The sequence below is a fragment of the Lygodium microphyllum genome, chromosome 6 (genome assembly GCF_053477565.2).
Source record: "Lygodium microphyllum isolate KBCC chromosome 6, Lygodium_microphyllum_v1.1.10, whole genome shotgun sequence".
Lineage (NCBI taxonomy): Eukaryota > Viridiplantae > Streptophyta > Polypodiopsida > Schizaeales > Lygodiaceae > Lygodium > Lygodium microphyllum.
Window position 1 is genome coordinate 158,238,100 of NC_141140.1, and position 22,573 is coordinate 158,260,672.

Genomic DNA, 22,573 nt, shown 5'->3' on the forward strand with positions numbered 1-22,573 from the left:
AAAATTTATGGGAGAATATCGGGAGCAGGAGGATGATCTTATTAGATTGAAACGTGAAGCCATGTTGGCCTGGGTGTAAAGTGCAGCAAGGAGGTTGTGACTGCCATCCGTGGCACCATCATCCTGGCCAAGCTCTCCGTCATCCCTGTGCGCCGAGGGTATACTGTGCCCTGCAAGGTCACTGGGAAATGCGGGTCCGTCACTGTCCGCCTTGTGCCTGCACCTCGTGGTTCAGGTATTGTTGCTGCACGTGTTCCCAAGAAGGTTTTGTAGTTTGCACGGATTGAAGATGTGTTCACCTCATCCAGGGGCTCCACTAAAACGCTTGGAAATTTTGTGAAGGCAACATTTGACTGCTTGCTGAAGACCTACGGTTTCTTGATTCCTGATCTTTGGAAAGAGACAAGGAAACAGAGGGGGTGACTGAAAATCCTTCGACAAGAGGAGGCAGGGCATTTGTGAAGCTTTGGAGGAGATGAATAGAAATCTGCTTCTTCTCCAGCTTAACTCGATCTTTACATTTATGTGCAGTGCAAACCCGTGCAATCAAAGAAGACCACCTTTTGGCACGTTACCAAAGCAGAAAGATTTAGGTATGGAGGGATAAAACATGAATCAACTCTATTGTAGCTCATGAGGAGATATGTGTAAAGAAGAAGAACAACCTGTCCAGAGAAGAGAAGAAAAACAGTCGTCCTGGGAAAAAAAAAAAAAATCAGACAGTCATCCTTGGGAGAATAACAACAGTAATTACAACTGGAACTTGAGCTTGGGAAATATGTTCTCTCATACGGTGTTAATAGATATGGCCTGAAAAGCTTTTGAATTGGAAAGCCCTCATCCAAATGTTGCAAAGCTTTCTTCTAATTTAGATGATGGCATGTCAATGCCTCATGAAGAGCCATCAGTTTTGTCTTGATTTAAGTACCATTAGTCCTTGAACCATACCATCAAACTAACTTGAAGAAAGAAGTCGTGCTGTCCAAATTTCCAGCTCACCGATTGCTATTTCTGCTTTTATGCCTGTGTATCATGATTGATGAGAAAACATGAGATTTCAAGGCAGATTCTAAGCTTTCCTTTGATCATCCATATTCCTCAACAGAAATTATGTTTGTTCCTGATAAAGAGTGCCAGAAATCTGATTTATTAGCCACAATTGATGACTATCTCTGGGTCTGACAATTCAGAAGCTGCTCAAGTTTCTTCTTCTTGAAACAGTGTCTTGGGATCATTTTCTCATCTTGATTATTCACCTGTTTGATCTTTTATCCTGAAATTAGTCAAGGTCTTCTGTAGACATGACTTTGCTTTGCTTTGGTAAATCCTTCGACATCTTTGGTGAACCCGACGTGAAAGCGTCGCAGAAATTTCAGGATGGGAGATACTTCAGCCTCTATTTCAGCTTCTTCTACAACTCCAGCTGTGTCTACTTCAGCTCCATCAATGACTGCTGCGTCAAGTACTTCAACGAAGGATCTAAAACAGATTTTGCAGAATATGTCCATGTATATGCAGCTCCAAAATCAGCAAACACAATTGTATATGCAGCAGCAACAACAATTGCATCAACAGCAGTTGTCTCAGCAAAGGCAACTCTATTCGGAGCAGGAGAATGCAAACAGCGCGACTAAGGCTATTGAAGCAGTTGAGAGTGAGAAGAAGCTATTTGACGGGCGTAATGTTTCAGCATATTTGAAGACATATGAGATCAAGATGGGGTTTTTTGGAGTTCCTGCTGGACTTATGAGTAAGTACTTCCTTCGTCTTGTCACACCTGCTTTGAGGACAAAAGTGACTGATCTTTTTATTCAAAATACACATTGGCAAGATTTTAAGAAGGCCTTGAAAGAAGAATACTTCCTTGAGGACTTTGGTATGGCTACTCGGCGGTCATTCCGAGAGTGGGTCTACATGCCAAACAAAGGTCTCGCTGCTTCGGAGTTGATTCGAGAATTCAAAGAGAGGTATAGTCAGCTTGATGCCATTGAACAAAGAGCATTGGATGTTGAAAAAGTTGAGCTTTTCTTGCAAGCTGCAGATCCTGCTCTTCAAGAAGAATTGGGTGAGCTTCTTGAAGATCGTACGAAGCCTATGGGTCTTAAAACTGATTGGCAGGATGCTCAGGATGCAGTCTCGACTTTGACCAAGAGGAGGATATGGAAGACTCGCCTACAGAATGGTTCCATGACACCTACACCATCATCTGCTCCTATGCCTACTTCTATCCCTGTTATTTCTTCTCCTCCTCAGCCAGTTTCTTGGCCTATGCCAGTGCCTACTGTTTCCACTCCACCTATTCCTCCTGTTCCATGACCGATGCCTACACCTTCTGCTCCAAAACCATCCGCTCCATTGGTGCCTACCTCTCTTGATGACATAATCAAAGGCATCACAGATTTGACACTAGAGTCAGTCAAAGCGGAGTTGGTGGGTAAGTTGAAGGAGCAGTTTGCTTCGACTGTGCCTGCTACTTCTTCTAGCGCTCCTACTGCACCTAGGAGTGCTCCTAGTGCTCCTAGGAGAGATCGGAGATGTATTTGGTGTGATAGTACGGAGCATCAGCATTGCAGGGATTGTGACTCTTTCCAGGATGCAAGGAGGCAGAATTTGGTATATTGGGGGCAAGATGGTAAGATTTGGTTGATTGAGACAGGAGCTCCACTTGCTACCAACTTTGGTAAAGGTGGAATGAAGAAGTTAGTGGAGGACATGGCTGCGCGTACTTCTTATGTGACAGCTAGAGGTGATGCTTCTGCATATGGAGTACAGATTGAGAAGGGATCAGAGACTCAGTCAGCGCTATGGACTTATGCTATGGAGACTGCAAACAAGGGGAAAATTCAGCAAACTGTTTTGACTAGTGCAGGCTCTAGCATCGGATCAGAAACAGGTTGGGACTCGCCTGTTGACAGGTACTCTATTTATGCTTATTTGGCTAAATCTCATGGTGCAAATGTACTTGTTGAGGAGAAGCGTAAGAGGGATGAAGAAAATCCAAGTGCAGCTAAGAAGACTAGAGGGGGTGAGTTTGTTACTCCACCTACTGCAGGACCGTCTTCAAGACCAGGGCTAGATCGACAGATGGAGGATGCTCAAAAGAGAGAAAAGAGGCAAGAGCCTAGAGAGAGAAAGCAGCCAGGATTCAGATTGATGTCCGATATTGAGACATCTACAGACATGAAGAAAATCTTTAATGATAAGATACTTGGCAGTGAGGTGACTTTCACTATTTCTGAGATTTTGGGCATCTCAAAAAGAGAGTTTCAGGATCAGTTTCAGGAGGTCTTGAAGAGGAAAAGACATGCATTGGCTACCACTGATACACAGGGAGTTTTGATTGGAGAGTTGGATGAGGATGATGATGAGGTTATGGTTGATAATGCTTCTATTTTGCCGCAGGTAGAGAAGAGGGTTCAGCCTATGCATTATGCTGAAATTGATAAGCCTGTTTTGATACCGCGTAGTCACTTTTCGTGGAGCCATTGGGCTAGGGCAACTACAGAGACGATGGTAAAGGTTGGAGAGAAACAGGTGCCTTATGTTGCATTGGTTGATCATGGTTCAGAGATTAATCTCATAGTTCGTGGAGTTTATGAGAGTAACAGATGGCCTATGGATGTAGAGCATGGGTGGCGTATGAGAGCCGCCAATAACACTGCAGGTGATTTGTATGCTGCCTGTCCTAGTGTCAGGGTTTCTATTGGTGATGTAGAGGAGGATTTTCATTTCTTTGTGTAGGATTCATGCTCTAATTCTTGGTCAGCCATTCATTACAGAGATGCGCATGGAAACAAAGGTCATGGATGATGGATCTGCTTATGCACGGATTCGCAGTAAAGATGGTATGAGAGCAGTTCAGTTTATGACTGTATGTGTGAACCATGTTAGAAACAGGGATACTCTCAGAGATGCACCCTTACCCACTGTGAGGGATTCGGGTTTTCATTAGGTACCGCCGTTTCGCGAGACGACGGTGGTACAGAGGAGAGGAGATTGGAGTTCTCGCCTCCTGGCAGCAGCAGTGTTTTCTCCTCCGGTTATGTTGGGATTTCAGCAAACAGTTCGATGAGTTACCATAAGACTTCTAGGTTGTCTAGAGCTGCCAGGCAGTATATATGCAGGAAGGAGAAAAATTTGAAAAATGCAGGAATTTTGGAGGATGATGAGCACATAGATGGGATGTATGACAGTGTGATTTGTGCAGATACGATGACAGAGATGGGAGATATGCTGAAAATTGATATACTGAATTGTCATGGTAATGTATTAGTGCAGTCCCTGGACATGTTTCATGAAATTGCAGATTTTATGTCGCAGATTGAGTCAGAGGCTAAGGTAACTCAGCAAAAAGTGTTGAGTGCTGAAGAAATTCAGCAAACAGAGTTTCCAGCTAGTTATGATCAGCTTTCAGATAGACAGAGGGCTGAAAATTTTCAGCCAACAGAGTTTACTGCTGAAATATTTCAGCATTCAGAGTTTGGGGCTATTTCTATGCAGTCCATAGAGCAGAGGGTTGAGAATATTCAGCCATTGGAATGCAGAATTGCTGATTTACAGCAAGGTTTATGTAATGCAGAAGAGCATAATGAAGCCAGGGTTGACACGAAATACAAAACTGTGGATAAGAAGGTGAAGCCAGTTGCTGTACCGCTTCCATCTGACAGTGATCAGCAAATAGAGAGGGCTGCTAAACAGCAAATTTTGAGGAATCCGGAGCATATTGGTCATAAATTTTCAGCAGAGACACTTGCTGAATTGAAAATTGGAAATGGTGATTTCTTGTTACCCATAGAGAAGCAATGCTTTCAGGAGATGCTTGAGTGTCATGGAAGGGGATTTGCTTTTTTGCCACATGAGATTGGATGTGTGAATCCTGATATTGTTGCTCCTATGGTCATTTTTACTATTCCTCATATCCCATGGAATCTCCGACCTATTCCAGTGCCTAAGGCACACTTGCCAAAGCTGATTGATTTATTGAATGAGAAAATTAGGATGGGAATCCTTGAGCCTTCATCTGCACCATACTCAAACAGGTGGTTTACAGTTCTAAAGAAGAATGGTACTCTTCGATTTATTCAGGACATGCAGCCAGTGAACAGAGTTACTATCAGGAATGTTGGTATAGGTCCAGTTGTGGATGAATTTGCAGAGGCATTTATTGGACGTGCCATCTATTCTTTGGGTGATTTGTATTCAGGATATGATCAGTTTCAGCTGGCTTTGGAAAGCAGGGACATAACCACCATGAGAACTCCTATTGGGCTTGTCAGGATGTGTACCTTGCCTCAAGGTGCCACTAATTCTGTTGCGCATATGATGAATGCCATGCATAAGGTCCTTCGTGATTACATACCTCAGCTTACTATGCCTTTCTTGGATGATGTGCCCATTAAGGGGTGTACAGAAGAAGAGAAGAATGAGAGCCTAAATGAGCAGGGATGCAGACACTTTGTGGCTGATCATATTTCAGCATGTGAGAAGATTTTGGCCAGGTTAGAAGAAGTGAACTTGACACTTTCAGGGCAAAAATCTGTTTTTGGAGTGAATGAGGTTGTCATTGTTGGGCATATGTGTGGATATTATGGCAGGAAACCCTCACCTGATAAGGTGAATGCTATAGGAAAGATTGCAGAGTATTGTTCTACTACTTCAGAGGTACGGAGATTCATTGGTGCTTGTGTGTTTTATATGATTTGGATACCTCATTTTGCACACATTGCAGATTGTTTGTATCAGCTGCTTCAAAAGGGGCAGAAATTCTATTGGGATGAGAGCCACACTAAAGCCATGCGGAAATTGAAGAAGTTATTGCAGAATGCTCCTACTCTCAGGAAAGCGGATTATAATTGTAATAGGCCTATTGTATTGACAGTTGACACTAGTCCAATTGGCATAGGTTGGGCTGTGGGTCAAGATGATGCAGATGGAAATAGGTATGCTATTCGGTTTGGGGCGAAAGTCCTAAACGAGAGACAGAGGAGATATCCACAAATCAAGAGGGAGTTATTGGGGATTGTCACGGCTCTCAAATGTGACAAGGAGTATTTTATTGGAGCTTCAGTTGTGATAGAGACAGATTGCTTGCCATTGATTGGTATGATTACGAGTTGCTCTACTCCGGATATAGCTATGTTGAGATGGATTGCATACATCAAGTCATTAAATCCGGAATTTAAACACATAGCAGGGAAGGATAATCCAGTGGCAGATATGTTGTCTAGAGCCAGATATGATGATGAGGAGACTCTACTTGCAGAAGAGGATGATGCAGAAATTTCAGCCACTATGGTTGATCATATTTGTCATGTCTATGATATTGTGGCTTTCATAGAAGAACTTTATGTTGGAGATTGGTTACAGATTGGCAGGTACCTTAGTACACTAAGCAAAAGAGATGAATGGACAGATGAAGAGTTCAAGAAGATCAGAAGGAAAGCCTATGGTTATTTTCTCAAGGATGGATTTCTTTGGAAGCATCCGAAGAAAAGAGGCGGATTACCTTTGCGGGTTGTCTGCGATAGAGAGACACAGTTACAGGTGATGAGGGAGTTTCATGAGAGTCCTTGGGCTGGTCATAGAGGAGTATGGGCTACTTATGAGAAAATCAAGGAGAAATATTGGTGGAAAGGAATGTACAGAGATGTTTCTCACTTTGTTGAGACTTGTAGAGACTGCCAGATGTATTCAGTAGTGCGTCATCGAGATGAGCTTCATCCGACCTATCCACTATGCATTCATTATAAGTGGGTAGTTGATTTGGTTACCATGCCTATGGGTCTATGGCAGATGAGGTACATTGTTTTGGCTAGAGAGGATCTTACCAATCATGTTGAGGGCAGATCTTTGAGAACGAAGACCACTAGTGCAGTGTGTAAGTTCTTATTGGAGGAAATTTTCTGCAGGTATGGTTGTGTGGGTAAGATCATTGCGGATCGTGGTGAGTTGGATGCAGATGAAGCTAGGGAGTTTTTCTCTCAGCTAGGAATCAAGTTGGCTCTAACCACAGCATACAATCCAGAGGGAAACGGAAAGAGTGAAAGAGGGCATCCGCCGATAGTGAAAGCATTAGCCAAAGCATGCAGAGGACGGATTGGAGAATGGCCGAGACTTCTACCATTTGCTTTGTGGACTGATCGTACGACTCATAGTGTTACCACAGGATATATGCCTGCAGAGTTGATGTATGGTCAGAAACCTGTTATGCCGATTGAGACTTGTGCTTTGACTTGGTCAGTTTTACCTTGGCAGGAGGATTTGACGAGAGAGGAGCTCTTAGCTCTTCAGATTCGACAGTTAGAGAGGAGACCTGAGGATATTCAGCTAGCTATTGACAGGTTGAAGGTTGCTAGACTAAGAAATAAGGACAGGTTTGACAGCAGGCATCGCTTGCGGCCTAGAGCAATAGAAGAGGGAGATTGGGTTTTGGTCTTTGATAGCAGCCTTGAAAATCAGCATACTGCACTTCGGAAGATGGTGAAAAGATGGTTTGGGCCGTACATAGTCAGACATGTCTTTGATAATGCAACATATGAGCTGACTGAATTGGATGGGACAGTGCTTAGAGTGCCTATTGCTGGAAAAAGAATCAAGATTTTCAAGAAAAGGGATGATGAGGACTATGCATTGGAAGAATTTTCAAGAGAAGAGCAACGACAAGAAACTCCAATGGAAGAGACAGATAATCTTGTTGATCTACCGGAAATGCATAATGAAGAGATTGATCTGTTTGTGGATCTAGATGATAATGATCATGGGTAGTTGGCCCATCCGGAGGATGCGCAGGATTAGAAGGGGTGGATGTCGTATTGCTACGCATTCGAGGTGTGTAAACCACCCAAAAGTTGTGTGTGTGATTTGATACTTTGTACATACTTAGTTGTTATGTTTGCTCTTTCATTTTATGCTGAAGACAGAGAAGAATAAGGAATTTTGGTAGATTGGTGACTCGAGATGCAATCTCATGGACCACTTTGATTGTGACCAAGGGTTCGTTTGAAAGCTTGTGACAACATTGGAGCCATTGAGCAGGGGAACCTAGTATTTATTCAGCTGACACTGGACATGTTGTATCTGATTTGGCCATTGGCAATGCACTGGTTGACATGTATGTGAAATGTGGGAGGATGGAAGATGTACGAAATGTTTTAATCGACTGCCTAAACAAGATAATGTCTCTTGGGGCTCAATTATTGCAGGGTATGCTCAGCGTGGGCAAGGGATACTGGCTCTCAAACTCTTCGAGAAAATGCAGTAACATGGCATGAAACCAGACGAGTTCATGTTCTCTACAGCTTTGAAAGCATGTGGAACCACAGGCAATGAAGAATGGGGCGGGTGAATATGTGTGAAATATCACTAATTTTCAGGAAAAAGCTAATTTGAGGACCGCTTTTGCAGAGAAATTGGGAAAGGGAGGCGTAGAAAACGTGGAAGGAGGAGACTAATAAGGGATTTTTCAAAGACTAAAGAGGGGATTTTCAAAAGCTAAAGAGGGAGGGAAAAGCAAGTGTATGGGATGAAAAAAGAGGTCGAGGCTAATCGGGGAGGGGAGTATTACGCTGAATCTGAGAAAGAGGAAGGAACAGAGCATTAGAGAGAGAAAACAGGGAGGATACTCTGTAGCTAACGAGTGAAGACGGAGAATTCCTAGTGAAGCATGGCGCCCTTGCTCCTGAGAGGATAAGAGCTATAGAAACTGGTGGCTGTCCTCATGCAGCTGTTCGAGAAGATATAAGTATAAACCTTGGCCCATTGGAGGATCTATCCAGGACCTTTTCAGTAGATATTTTGCTTTGCGAATCAGGAGGAGATAATCTGGCTGCCAATTTCAGCAGAGAGCTTGCAGACTATATCATATATATTATAGATGTTGCCGGAGAGGATAAGATTCCTCGCAAAGGAGGACCAGGAATTACACATGCTGATCTTCTGGTGATCAATAAGACTGATCTAGCAGATGCTGTGGGTGCTAATTTGGAAGTGATGGAACGGGGTACTCTCTGCGGCTGATTGGAGAACAGGGAATGATTACGCGAATCTGGGGGAGAAAGGAGGACGAAGGGGGATGCCTCACGAAGCACACTAGACGAGGGATTCAAAAAGCAGCAGAAAATTTATGGGAGAATATCGGGAGCAGGAGGATGATCTTATTAGATTGAAACGTGAAGCCATGTTGGCCTGGGTGTAAAGTGCAGCAAGGAGGTTGTGACTGCCATCCGTGGCGCCATCATCCTGGCCAAGCTCTCCGTCATCCCTGTGCGCCGAGGGTATACTGTGCCCTGCAAGGTCACTGGGAAATGTGGGTCCGTCACTGTCCGCCTTGTGCCTGCACCTCGTGGTTCAGGTATTGTTGCTGCACGTGTTCCCAAGAAGGTTTTGCAGTTTGCAGGGATTGAAGATGTGTTCACCTCATCCAGGGGCTCCACTAAAATGCTTGGAAATTTTGTGAAGGCAACATTTGACTGCTTGCTGAAGACCTACGGTTTCTTGATTCCTGATCTTTGGAAAGAGACAAGGAAACAGAGGGGGTGACTGAAAATCCTTCGACAAGAGGAGGCAGGGCATTTGTGAAGCTTTGGAGGAGATGAATAGAAATCTGCTTCTTCTCCAGCTTAACTCGATCTTTACATTTATGTGCAGTGCAAACCCGTGCAATCAAAGAAGACCACCTTTTGGCACGTTACCAAAGCAGAAAGATTTAGGTATGGAGGGATAAAACATGAATCAACTCTATTGTAGCTCATGAGGAGATATGTGTGAAGAAGAAGAACAACCTGTCTAGAGAAGAGAAGAAAAACAGTCGTCCTGGGAAAAAAAAAAAAATCAGACAGTCATCCTTGGGAGAATAACAACAGTAATTACAACTGGAACTTGAGCTTGGGAAATATGTTCTCTCATACGGTGTTAATAGATATGGCCTGAAAAGCTTTTGAATTGGAAAGCCCTCATCCAAATGTTGCAAAGCTTTCTTCTAATTCAGATGATGGCATGTCAATGCCTCATGAAGAGCCATCAGTTTTGTCTTGATTTAAGTACCATTAGTCCTTGAACCATACCATCAAACTAACTTGAAGAAAGAAGTCGTGCTGTCCAAATTTCCAGCTCACCGATTGCTATTTCTGCTTTTATGCCTGTGTATCATGATTGATGAGAAAACATGAGATTTCAAGGCAGATTCTAAGCTTTCCTTTGATCATCCATATTCCTCAACAGAAATTATGTTTGTTCCTGATAAAGAGTGCCAGAAATCTGATTTATTAGCCACAATTGATGACTATCTCTGGGTCTGACAATTCAGAAGCTGCTCAAGTTTCTTCTTCTTGAAACAGTGTCTTGGGATCATTTTCTCATCTTGATTATTCACCTGTTTGATCTTTTATCCTGAAATTAGTCAAGGTCTTCTGTAGACACGACTTTGCTTTGCTTTGGTAAATCCTTCGACAGCGCATCGCAAATTCACTGGTTGCGTCGCTATATGCGTCGCTATTTGCGTCGCTATATGCGTCGCAAATGCGACGCATATAGCGATGCATATAACGATGCCAATAGCGACATTTCTATGGCGTCGTCAATAACGATGCTTTTTGCGAGGATGGGGGAAAATTTTGTTGTTTGTATTTTCGTCGCTTTAAACGTCGGTATAAGGTCTATATCTTGTAGTGTAACTTATATATCAAGCACTACAATGTTCTCGGCCAAGTTACTCATGAATATATGTATGCATCATGTGGGTTCAAAATAAGGTATTTTTAAAATATCATTTTTATACATTTTGTACATATATAAGGGTGCAATATAAAGGGGTTATTTATAGATTGAATAAAAAAGGGTTATGTTTAATTTAAAAAAAATCAAAGATAAGGATATTTATAAATAGACATTGAACGCACGTGATATATATATATAGTAACTTCCCCGAGGCAATGCTAGTTTTGTTATTCTTGCTTTATATGTGGATGATAACATACTTGTTTCTAACAATCTCAACTTCCTTCAACAAGTAAAAAAGGTTTTGTGTTCTACATTTGACATGGTAGATCTTGGAGACAAATGCTCATGTCTTGGTATTCAGATTCAATGCTATTGAGAAAATAGTGTTTTATTACTGCATCAAAAAAAGTTCATTGAAGACATTATTCAAAAGTTTTGTTTGGGTTTTGCACATCTTGGAAGTACTTCTTGTCTTGTGAACTCTACCAAAAACTCTCACTTTCTACAGAATGATGTACATCAACCTTATGGTAATCTTGTTAGCTATCTTCAATTTGTTGGCTTAAATTCTTGCCTTGACATTCTTTTTTATGCAAATTTTCTTGGACAACATCTTATTTCTCCATGCTTTAATCATTGGACCGCAACTAAATGAGTTTTGAAGTATTTGAAAGGCATAAAGATTTTGGATTGGTTTATGGGTGCCAACGAAACTCCGATTCTTTGCATTCACTTCAACTTTTGGGTTATATAGATGCAGATTGGACAAGCTCTAACTTATCTATGCATTCTACAAGTGGAAATTGTTTCTTTATCAATTGTTGTCTCATTTATTGGACTAGCAAGAAACAACATTGTGTTGTCGTTTCCACTACAAAGGCTGAATATGTAGTTGCATCTTTAGCGGTTGGAGAGTTAGTATGGCTTCAACAAGTTCTATCAGATATTGGCTATCCTCGTCTCTCTATCACACTACTTCAATGTGATAACTAAAGGGCTATTAGTCTTACTAAAGACTATGTTCAACATAACAAGTCAAAACATATTGTAGTTCATTGTCATTATGTTCAATATGAAGTAAAGAAAGGCACAATCATGATTGAACATTGTCTAAGTGATAAAATGGCTATAGATACATTCACTAAAGGACTCAGTGAAGCATGCTTCACTGTGCTGTGCTCGGAACTTGGAGTTGTCTCAGTTTCAATCTTTGGGAACTAATCTACTATAACATTGTAGTGCCATTGTACACACACCTTGTAGGCACCATATACTTCACATATGAACATACACCTCAAACATCTTGGTCATCTTTGTACATACATATTCAATTTGGTTAGGAAAGGGGATGGAAACTACATAGTTAGTCAGGGGATGCTTGATTCAAGAACTACATAGTTAGTTAAGAGATTATTAAGTTAGGGGTACTTGTTTTGGAAACCATATAGTTATTTAAGGAATGCTTTGTCAATAGCTAGTTAGGGGAGTTAGGAACTATGTTTTATGAGCTATCTAGTTATTTAGGAGATGGTTAGCTCACAAAAAAAATTTGAAATGACGTAGGTGGCACCTATATAGTCACTCAATTAAGTTTTGCATGATCCTATAGGGAATGCACTTCTTAGATACACTGCACCATTATGTCAAAACATAAAGTAAGAAGTGTAAAGCACACTTCAGTCCAAAGTAGAAGCTTGCATTGTTTATACATTTTTTTACTGTGATTGTGAATCCATAAACAAATAATAGTAAATATGAATTTTGAAATCTTCTTAATCAATGAAAAACCATCTAGTTATCAATCAAGGATAGAACTTGTTGATTATAAGTTGATAAATCACTAGCATAAGCATATTACAGAAGCAACATTATGTATAATCATGTAAAGCATAATTTGATGTCAAAGTACAACGTATCAATGACATTAGTAGCGAGTTTGAAGTTTCCACTTCTTATAGAACTAATGTTTTATCTAATATGTACCCAATATCTATGCATTATTTGTTTTTTTCTTTTGAGAATGCATACGTGTTTTTCACCTATATTTTCTTCATCTAGAATTTTCATCATTTTTCTTGCAAGAGGATCTATTTATACAATTTAAAAGAAAGCAACCACAAGTCCTTATGTATTTTATGTGCAAATTGAAGGATAGAAATGTGTATTGTTTTATTAAACGTCCAAATTTTGATCTTGAGAGATGCTTTTAGCCAACTATATAAATCATGACAAATTTCCATGGGAAACAATGCTATTACAGTTATTAGATTTGCAAATTTGCCAAGACTCGTACTTTCAGTGCACACACAAAAATGAACCTTAGTGTCACCCAAACATGGGAGAGCTTGCTTTGCACCTAAGTTAAAAAATCTACTTACCATGCATTGAAGTGTTTTTAAGAAAACGTTCAAAACATGGTGTATGCAATCTACCATGCTATCCATGTGAGGTGAGGAAGAATCAAAATGTGCTAGAGTTAAAATATTCCAACAATAAGGAAAAGGAAAAGAAGATAAATTTTCTTATTTTTAAGGAGATGAGCTACAATAGAGTGATAACAATGTATAGGACACACTTGCAGAATTTTAATGTTCATAACTTAACTACCATAACTACCATTTGGCAACCAAATTGATTGAAATTGTGTGCATAGGCATTCAATGAGGAGATAGTTGTATCAGCTAGTCTATTTCATGAATGCATTTTCTTAGAAAACTATTTTCAATGACCCTCCTTTTGGTACCACCTAACCATGCTTTTACTCTAGTATATACTACCTGAATAGCTATCTAGTTTTGTAGCATTTAAGTAGCTAGTCCACTATCAAAATAACTGACTATCTAGTCAACAAAGTAACTAGATATCTAATTAGTCGATTAGCTATATTTTGAAAAGTAGCTCACTAACTAGTCAACTGGCTATCTAGCTATGTAACTGGCCATCTAGCAATCTAACCACACCAACTAGCTAGCTAATTGTATAGTCATTTAGCTAACTAGCTATGTAACTATCTAATCGATTACATAATAGGCCATCTAATTGGTCATTTTAGATGACTAGCATTATCTAATTGTTCAACTATCTAAGTTACTACTCAACTAGAAACTAACTACTCAACCATGAAACTGCCCAACTAACTAGTCAAGCAGCCAAATTAATGGTCAACTAGCTAGCTAGTTAACTAATTGGTCAACTAGTCTAGTTATTAAACCAAATAGTAATTAAATTAAATGGTAGATCTAGGCTAAGTATTCACAAATTTATTGTTACATGTAGTCCAAAAGCATAAGTGTACTTACTTTTATGAAGCCTAATTCTAGGGGAATGTAGTATTATTGTGTGTTGATATAATTCTTTAGCCATGTCTAGCATTCATTCATCACACATGGGAGTACAATGTCCCCTCGTGGAAAAGTAGTCCAAGGAAATATAGATGATAGGCATGCTTGTAAGGGAACATGTACAAAATTATCAAATTATTGTCTTCAAAGTCCATAAAATATGTTGAGCACTCCAAGACCAAAATGTTGAGACAAAAGGAAAATTGTGTGATATCAGGCTTAGGAGATGAGACCCAAACATTAGGCAAGAAGATATGTCATGTAGAAGCCAAAAAATACAAGTTAATTTGAGCTTTGCAGAGCATTAGCTGGCACTACTTCACCTCCACCTATAAGAAAGCATGGTTGTACAATGTCTTTACTTGGCTCTTTTTAGGTCATATCGAATCAAGTGAGTCGTCATTAGACTTTCGCCACAACAACCTTCTTTGAAGACACTCAGCTCCATAGATATGGGGGCATATCATGATCAGAAAGATGACATGGGTTCAATCCTTCTAGACTTAATCCACACTCACTATGAAATTTTCTTTTGAAGTGTAGAAGGCAACTCAAGATTATAACCTATTTGTGGTGCATCAAATATCCATTTATTTTTTATTTCATTGTGTAAAACATGTATGATAAGAAGGAGAATTCTGGTTATAAATAGAGCACTAAAAGATGGAGCAGTTTATTTAAGCAGAAGTAATAGGCTATGTAAGTAGTATTGAGTCCTCACATGAAGGAAATTATACCTAGTTAGAGCCACAACATAGAGAGCTTTTGGTAAATAGAGCTCATAGCTTGTAGGGAGACAAATCAAGGACATGCAAAACCTATTGAGGGAGCTGTTGGGCCACATCACTACTCTAACGAGGCATGCATGAAGTTTCAATTTTATTTTTTTCCTTTTTAGATCTATAATATTTTTATTATCAAAACTCTTTATTTTTTTAGTGTAATGCTGACTGTAACCAATGCCTATAGTACCCTAACTACATAGCTTCCAAAGTGGTGATCCCTTGCACACTTTCAACCCAAGAGGCTTTAAATGGAAACATTATCTAAATTATCATTAACAAAAGCAAGAGAAGGAAGGATCTAGCATGGGCTCCAACAAGGAAGCTTGGGACATTATGTATATAGCAAATGTTTTATCTAATGAAAAACAGGTGGCCTATTTTTCAGAGAAGCTTAGAAGGAAGGAGGACATGGTCTAAATGATAGTGAGAAAGTAAATGGTCATGCAATTGAGCAAGAGCTATAAATAGTTTCAAATAAGACAATATTTCAATCACTTGGACCTTTTTCTCATGTATCTTGATGGAGATATTTCAACACCATACATGGAAGAATATTTGAAGAGCACACTGAATATATTGGATAAGTATTCATAGGATATGGCCCTTAGTAGCAAAGTCAGATAGAGATTTCAATGTTGGATCTATGAAAGAATCATTTTACAAGGGAGCTATCCTAACACAAAGGATGAATTAGGATAGGGAGCCAAATAGTAGAGCAAACATAATTAGTGAGAAGGAGAATCAATTACCCGAGGAACTAGTGGGTTGCTATTTTTTACAAGGGACAACTAGTTCTAATTAGAGGTAGTAGATCTTGTTGAACGAGGAGTGTTGAGGAAACTAAGATAGAGGAGATCCATTGTCTAATTTGTGTTTTATTCTCATAATGATAAGTATCAAGGGACAACTAGTTCTAATTAGAGGTAGTAGATCTTGTTGAACGAGGAGTGTTGAGGAAACTAAGATAGAGGAGAGCCATTGTCTAATTTGTATTTTATTCTCATAATGATAAGTATCAAGGCATGCCAAGCAAGAAGACAAAAACATACCACTAAGAGGGATGAGTTGAGTCACAAGGCTCACATAATGGACATTTTCTAGATGAAGAAGAGGGCATGATGGTTTTTCATAAAAGAAATGAGCAAGATTATCCACAAGAGGATGCGAATAAAATGGATTTCTTTAAATGGGATTTTGTGAGCTTATGTAGATGGTCAAAAAATTTTGGAGAGTAGAATGTCAAGTCATGGAGATACAGACATGCCTAGCTTCTAATTTAGATTTTGGTGGCAACTAAGGTGGGAGGTGGTCCCTTGCAACTTTAAACTCATTAATGCACATATATCATTAACTAAGGCAATTGTCTCCACATTGTGTGTCATTAGATCATTAGTATTCTTGTACTTTGAGCTACTATTAGTCAAATGGGATGAGCTTCGAGTTAGTCTTCAAAGGTAGGCTCATTATTGAGGTAAAAGATAGAGGTCAAGATGACTTGGGCCACTAATGTTATTAGTATAGTCAAGCTACTCTTCAAGTTGAGTTCTCACCATAGAAAAATATCTGCACTTCCTAAGGGTATGTCTACCTTTCTGTGATGTGACTATTGTATACATGTAGGTGCAACTAAAGATGGTGGGTGGAATCCTAAGTAAGCTTGGAGTCTTGTCCCACACTTGAGAACCCAATTAATACTAGGAAAGGTGTGGTGCAAAGCTTAGGATGATATGTTTATCAATATTATTGGTGTATTGTACCATTGAGGTGCCCTCAATTTGTGAAATGGGGAAGGGCTAGGGGTTGATGCTCCGCTAAGTGTTGTGATTGTGTGTAGGCTCTCATTCCTTTTCTTTCTCTTTTTCTTATTTTTCTATGTAAAGTAAAATAGTGTACAAATATATGAAGAGGACTTCATTGTACCTCTCTCTAATTCCTTAGTGGTGGTTAGATTAGTGGCCATAACAATCTTTCTAAGCATAATTTTCTAATCATAATATAGATTTTTAGCACAAGTCTTGCTATTACGGGATGTTTATGGAAGGAAAGGGTGGTTAAAACTTGTGAGTTGGCTAACATTCATATCTTGTAATAGTTCAAAGTAGTATACCAATAGTAATGTTACATGAAGGATAAATCTTACCATGGCATACTTATCTATTCTCGCATTCACATCAAAGAACAATGGGTTGAGACTCTCCTCTTCTTCTATCTTCTTTTGGTTGAGCAGTTGGAAAGGCAATCTTAAATAATTATATATTGTTATAAAAGCAAAGTATAGATAGGATGAGAAATCCCTCTAGTGAGACTATCTTTTGATTTTTCTACATTGATGTTGAATATGAAAGGAAAATCATAACTACTATGCTTTGTACATTCATAGTCGATTCCATACCTTCTAGGATAAGGCATGTAAGTGGGATGCCCTTGTTCAAAAGATACTAAGCTATAGAAATCTACCCATGCTTCCATGTCATCATCCAAGATATTCCTTCTCCAACTAGGCCAAGATTCATAACCCTTTTCCTCAAATACCTTGTCATTTCAATAATCTATTGATTCTCAGTGCCACAATCAAAGCTTTTGAATTGTTTACTCTAGCCATTTTTTTGCTAGTCTTAATGATACTTAAATCACCTTTTGCATACTTGTTAATAGTAATATCATTTTGGGCCCATACGAAAAGTTAAATGCAAATTGCATATGCAATTCTTGAGCTTCCCATTGATATGAAGTAATAAGTTTCCTATCCCTACTAATTAGTATGTATTTATATTTCTATGAAAAGGGCATATTTGGTACAAGTTGAGAAGTGGAAGTGAGTTTCTTCTACCTATTTTCACTCATTCTCTTTTTCTTTGTATGGCTTCCATAATATTTTCTAGAAAGATGAGTGCCTTTTCCATTTTTGTGGCAATTTTTGATTGTGGGGACAATAGTTGCTCATGTTCTTATTTCCAATTTGTTTCAAGCGCAAGGGGTAATGATGTGGTCCTTCTATGGTTGGAATAGGTTCGCTAGTTATGAGCATCTCAATCATTCTAATTTCTTTTATGGAGAGTCCCATTTCCTTAAGCCATTACATCTGCACTTCCTTTGTCATGTTGTACTCCCACTAGGGAATTATCATCTCCATTTCCCTAAGCCATTACACTTGCAGTTCCTTTGTCATATTGTACTCCCACTAGGGAATTGTCATCTCCAAATTGTGCTCGAGTGCTTTCCTCATGAGTTGCAACTTCTTCTTGAGATTTTCCATTGTGTCATCCTCACATGGCTTTCCCACCTCAATTAGTGTGTTAATGAAGCTTTATTAATAAGCCTATATTACTCTCTCTAAAGCAGGCCTATATTACTGTCTCTATTGCTTTAGCTCTTTTCACTACCTATGTTTTTTACACTCAAATTTTGCTAAGAAGGTTGCCATGTTTTTCCATTCATCCACATTCTTTTCTTCCCATTCATACACCTTATTCTTGCCAGCTCTAACCCCTAGTTTTGCCACTTAGCAAGGATTTCTAGTGTAGTTTGTTGTTCTTTCCAGGTTTGGGCTAGGATGTTTCTTTCTTGCACTTCATAATCCAACTACCTTTGGCGTTGGGTGTAGTTATGTGTAGATATTTTAATTTCATTCTCCAACTCCACTAACTGTGTGATGGGCATATTCTTTGGCTCTCTTTGCTTCCTCCATTTATCTCACTTACTCATTGTCCATGGAGCTACTTCATCTCCTCCAATTCTCCTTCTAATTTGTCTTTTTCTTTCATGGCTTGGTCATATTGGCCTTCGAGTTGAACATGATTTTCTCTTTCTACTTCAAAATATTTCTACAACTCTTCATATCTATTTTATTTGTCATTATTCTCCTTTAATGAGGTCAATTCTCTCTTTAGACTAAAATTATCTCTCGCGTTTTTTCTTCTCTATATGTTGCATGGGCCTTCTTTCCCTTCTCTAAGGCTACTAAAGCTGACTTCCTCTCCTCATTCAACTAGTCCTATTTCTCTTTTGTGGTCTTTTAATAGCTCTTGAAAGCATTGTGTTCTGCTTATGGTGGTCATAGGTAGAGAAGTTGTGACCCTTCCACCCTTTTTATGTTAGGTGATTTTTGACCACACTCCACATCTAATCTACAATTGCCAATTGTTAAGAACTAGTGGATGTAGCTTCTTCTTATCTCACTTGTGAAAGCACAACAATGTATGTAGCAAGTTGGTAAATCATAGTTTCTAGCATGCAAATCATTTGCTATGGGGGCTCGGATGGGTGATGTAGTGACTACTAGTAAAGGGAGAGGCATTTCTATCGGAGCCTCTCCCTTGCCCATCACTACTGGCCTTGCCATAGATCCTAATGTACTCATTGATGCTAGAAGGCATATTCCACAGTGGATTCTGTAAAATTATATTTATTGACGGGGCTCATACACAAGGTGGATTCCTTGTGCGAAAAGTCGATGGGGGCACTTGTCCTTTTCTGGCATCTCGTTAATTTAATGTGTAAGTGGGCGATTTCGCAAAATACATATTTAATTTAATGGATGTTTATGAGTTTAGAGTGGGCACACGTAATAAATTAAGGTTAGGACTGAGTTCAAACCAATTTATTTATTTTGTAGCTGAAGACTGCTAGGTATTCACTTTTGTCGATTTATTTTTATTATTTTCTAACAATTGTGAATGCTTCAGTTGATGTGTAGAGTAGGTGGCGATGGTGCTGGGAAGCACTGGTGGGTGATAGCGTGTATTCAAGTTATTTAGAAGAAATTATCATTTTTGATGGGGGCACATCTTAGGCGTGGTGCCAATATTTATTTTGACGCGCTTATTTATTAAACTACTTGACATATATTTATTATTTTGTATGCGCATGGGTGCATGATTTAAATATTCATTATTGGACATTGTATTTGGACATAACCTGACTCTTTGGGCACCCAACCGCTTTATTCTTTATTTGGAAAAAAAAAAACACAAAAGCTAAAGCATGCTAATTGTAAATTTGGGCTATTTTTGAGCTTGGAGATGAATAATATATTAAATACATGCTTTGTGGAGCGCTCACACAAGGCATGGGGGGAGATTGTACCCAATTAGTATTCTTACTTCATGTTGTGCAAATTTTCTCTCTTGGTTTTTGAGCAAAAAGTAGAGTTTTTGTTCTTGGGGACCTTTCAGTGCTCGCTACGTATGCATACAACATCCTATTTGTGCATCAGTGGTATCAGAGCGAAGCTGAGATCAATGGCTTCCAATCGCTTACCATCTCACACGAAGGCGAAGCTTTTGGAACAATCGAGCTCTACAATCACTCTCGTGGAAATCCGTCGATATCAACGTGTTCCTGGCAGTGAAAAACCCCTTGCTATACCCTCTGATCATGAAGGACGAGTCACACGAGGTGGAGAACCAGCAGAAAAACTCCCAAATCAAGTCACTTGTTTACAGATAAGCAAGAAGAAGAAGTTTATTATTTTATAAGCATTCATTGCTTAAGTATAATATAAGCTTTAAAAGCTTATAAGAGCTTTAAGCTCTTTGAAATTTCATCTTGCTGCGGGAGTACGTCATAACAGACGTCGGTGTAAAAAAAACGGCTCCCCTTTCACGTCGTCATCAAAAAAATAAACGGCCCCTAAATCTTATTAAGCTTAATAATCTTAATCACAATAGTCATAAATTATCTCCTCTATCATGGGTGTTCACACTATCTGAACTTCTGAACTAATTTGAAGCTTCCAGTTGCGTGCGTTCACACTGGTTAATCCTGAACTGGTTTTTGACTTCTCTGCAAGTCCTTGTTCGCACTTGCGCACTGGCAAAGCCAAAATCCTAGCATACCGATTGCTATATGCAGTCCACACGTACGAAATATTCTCTTGGAACAAGGCCAACATCGATTTCCATAACCGTGAAGAAGAAAGATAATCAAAAGCCACTTTTTTTTTTAAAGCAAGCCTTGTAATTCTGAACTTGAGCTACGCTCATCCTGCTAACAGGATTTTGAGTGTGTGAGGTTGCTTGAAATTTTGTAGGATGACCGATCAAAATATGGAAGATTTTATGGCCGAAGGTGATTTACCGGAACCAAAGATGGAGCAAAAACTGGACCTAATTATAATGCAGCTTCAAGAGGAATGAAGAGCACATCAAACTTTACAAGCTCAATTGGCTAGTCTGCAACGATCTACTGCTGATCAAGATGGACCGCAATCTGAAGATAATATATGACGTACGATCGATGCGACACTTGAAGCGCAATCTATTCCGAAAGAAACAAAGATAAGTAAAAGAAATTTCAAATTTTGTACTTTCAATGGGTCACGCGATGGAAAGACTGTACTTGCTTTTATCAGCCAGTTTGATTATTATTTCCATGAAGAACAATATGCTAAAAAAGACAAAATTAAGTGTCTCACTAATCATTTAGTGGAGAGAGCATCCTTATGGTGGACTGTTGTCCGCAAAAGCATTGATTGTCCTACTACTTGGGAAACTTTTCAAAAGAAATTTTTGCAGAATTTTCTTCCATCCCAATTCCACGAAAAAGCAATCAAACAGTGGGATCTTCTGCAACAAAGAGATCGCGAGCCTTTTTCCCAATATACCGAGCGTTTTTGGAATTCTTTATTGCAACTGCGAATGCTCGAAGATGTACCTGAGGCGACTCATAAGCGGAAGTTTATGTTTGTGTTACTTGGTCACTTCTATGCGGAAGTGAACATGTTTAAGCCAATGACTCTCAAAGATGCAATTTCCTTGGCCCATGATGCTGAAGACAAGATTCGAGGATGAGAGAAGCGACCACAACAATTTTTAAACAATGGTAACTTCGGTACAAAACAATTCAATTCTAATTTTCGAAGATTCAATCAAAACTGTTTTCTTCCATTCTTCATTCTGTAAATCTTGGACACAACTCCCTACTTTACCATCAAACACAAATCCAAATCCTAAGCCATCTCTTCAGCCAAATTCCAACATTCCTAAACTTCCCGCTATTACCAATAATGTGTCTAAAGCCAAATCCATAGTCTGTTACAAATACCATCAACTTGGACATCTAGCGGTGAATTGTCAATCCAAAAAGCTAACTGTTCACATCAACTATTTGGGAGCAACTGAAGATGAAGACCATGAAGAAATGCCAGATTTCACAGAAGACGATGACGATGACGATACTACTTCAAATACTTTACCAGGTATACCAAATCCCCATTCTTTACTAAAGATGAAATGTTTTGTGCATGGTAAAGAAAAGACTATTTCACATGATGATGGGAGTACACACGACTTTATTTCTGCAAAATTGGTCAAAGAATTGAAATTATATATTGTTTCTACTCATTATTGCATCAAGGCTGTATTCTTAGGCACTAGATACAATGGAACACAAGAAGTGCATGACTTAGAAATTAAAATTGGTGATTATGTTGAACGTAAGAATTTCCTAGTTGTGCCTTTGCAATCTAGTGACATTATTCTAGGCATGCCTTGGCATCATCAATATAATCTCGATATAGATTATTCTACGCATTCAATGAAGATTCATTCTCATGGAAAACAAATCACATTACATGGTATGCACACTTTTGATAATTTTCCATTGCTTAGTCATACACAGACTAAACGTGCATTAAGAAAATATAGCAAATATTATTTAATCTGGGTGAATGAAATTGAAGTTAAGGAAAATAAGATGCATCCTAGGCACACACAATTTCTTTCACAATTT

The 22,573-nt window shown here is 39.1% G+C and overlaps 1 pseudogene; it reads left to right on the forward strand.

Annotated features, from left to right (window-relative positions):
* Window positions 1-7: 7 nt before the first annotated feature.
* LOC148035332 (small ribosomal subunit protein uS5y/uS5u/uS5v pseudogene) lies at window positions 8-9,537 on the forward strand (annotated as a pseudogene).
* Window positions 9,538-22,573: the final 13,036 nt, after the last annotated feature.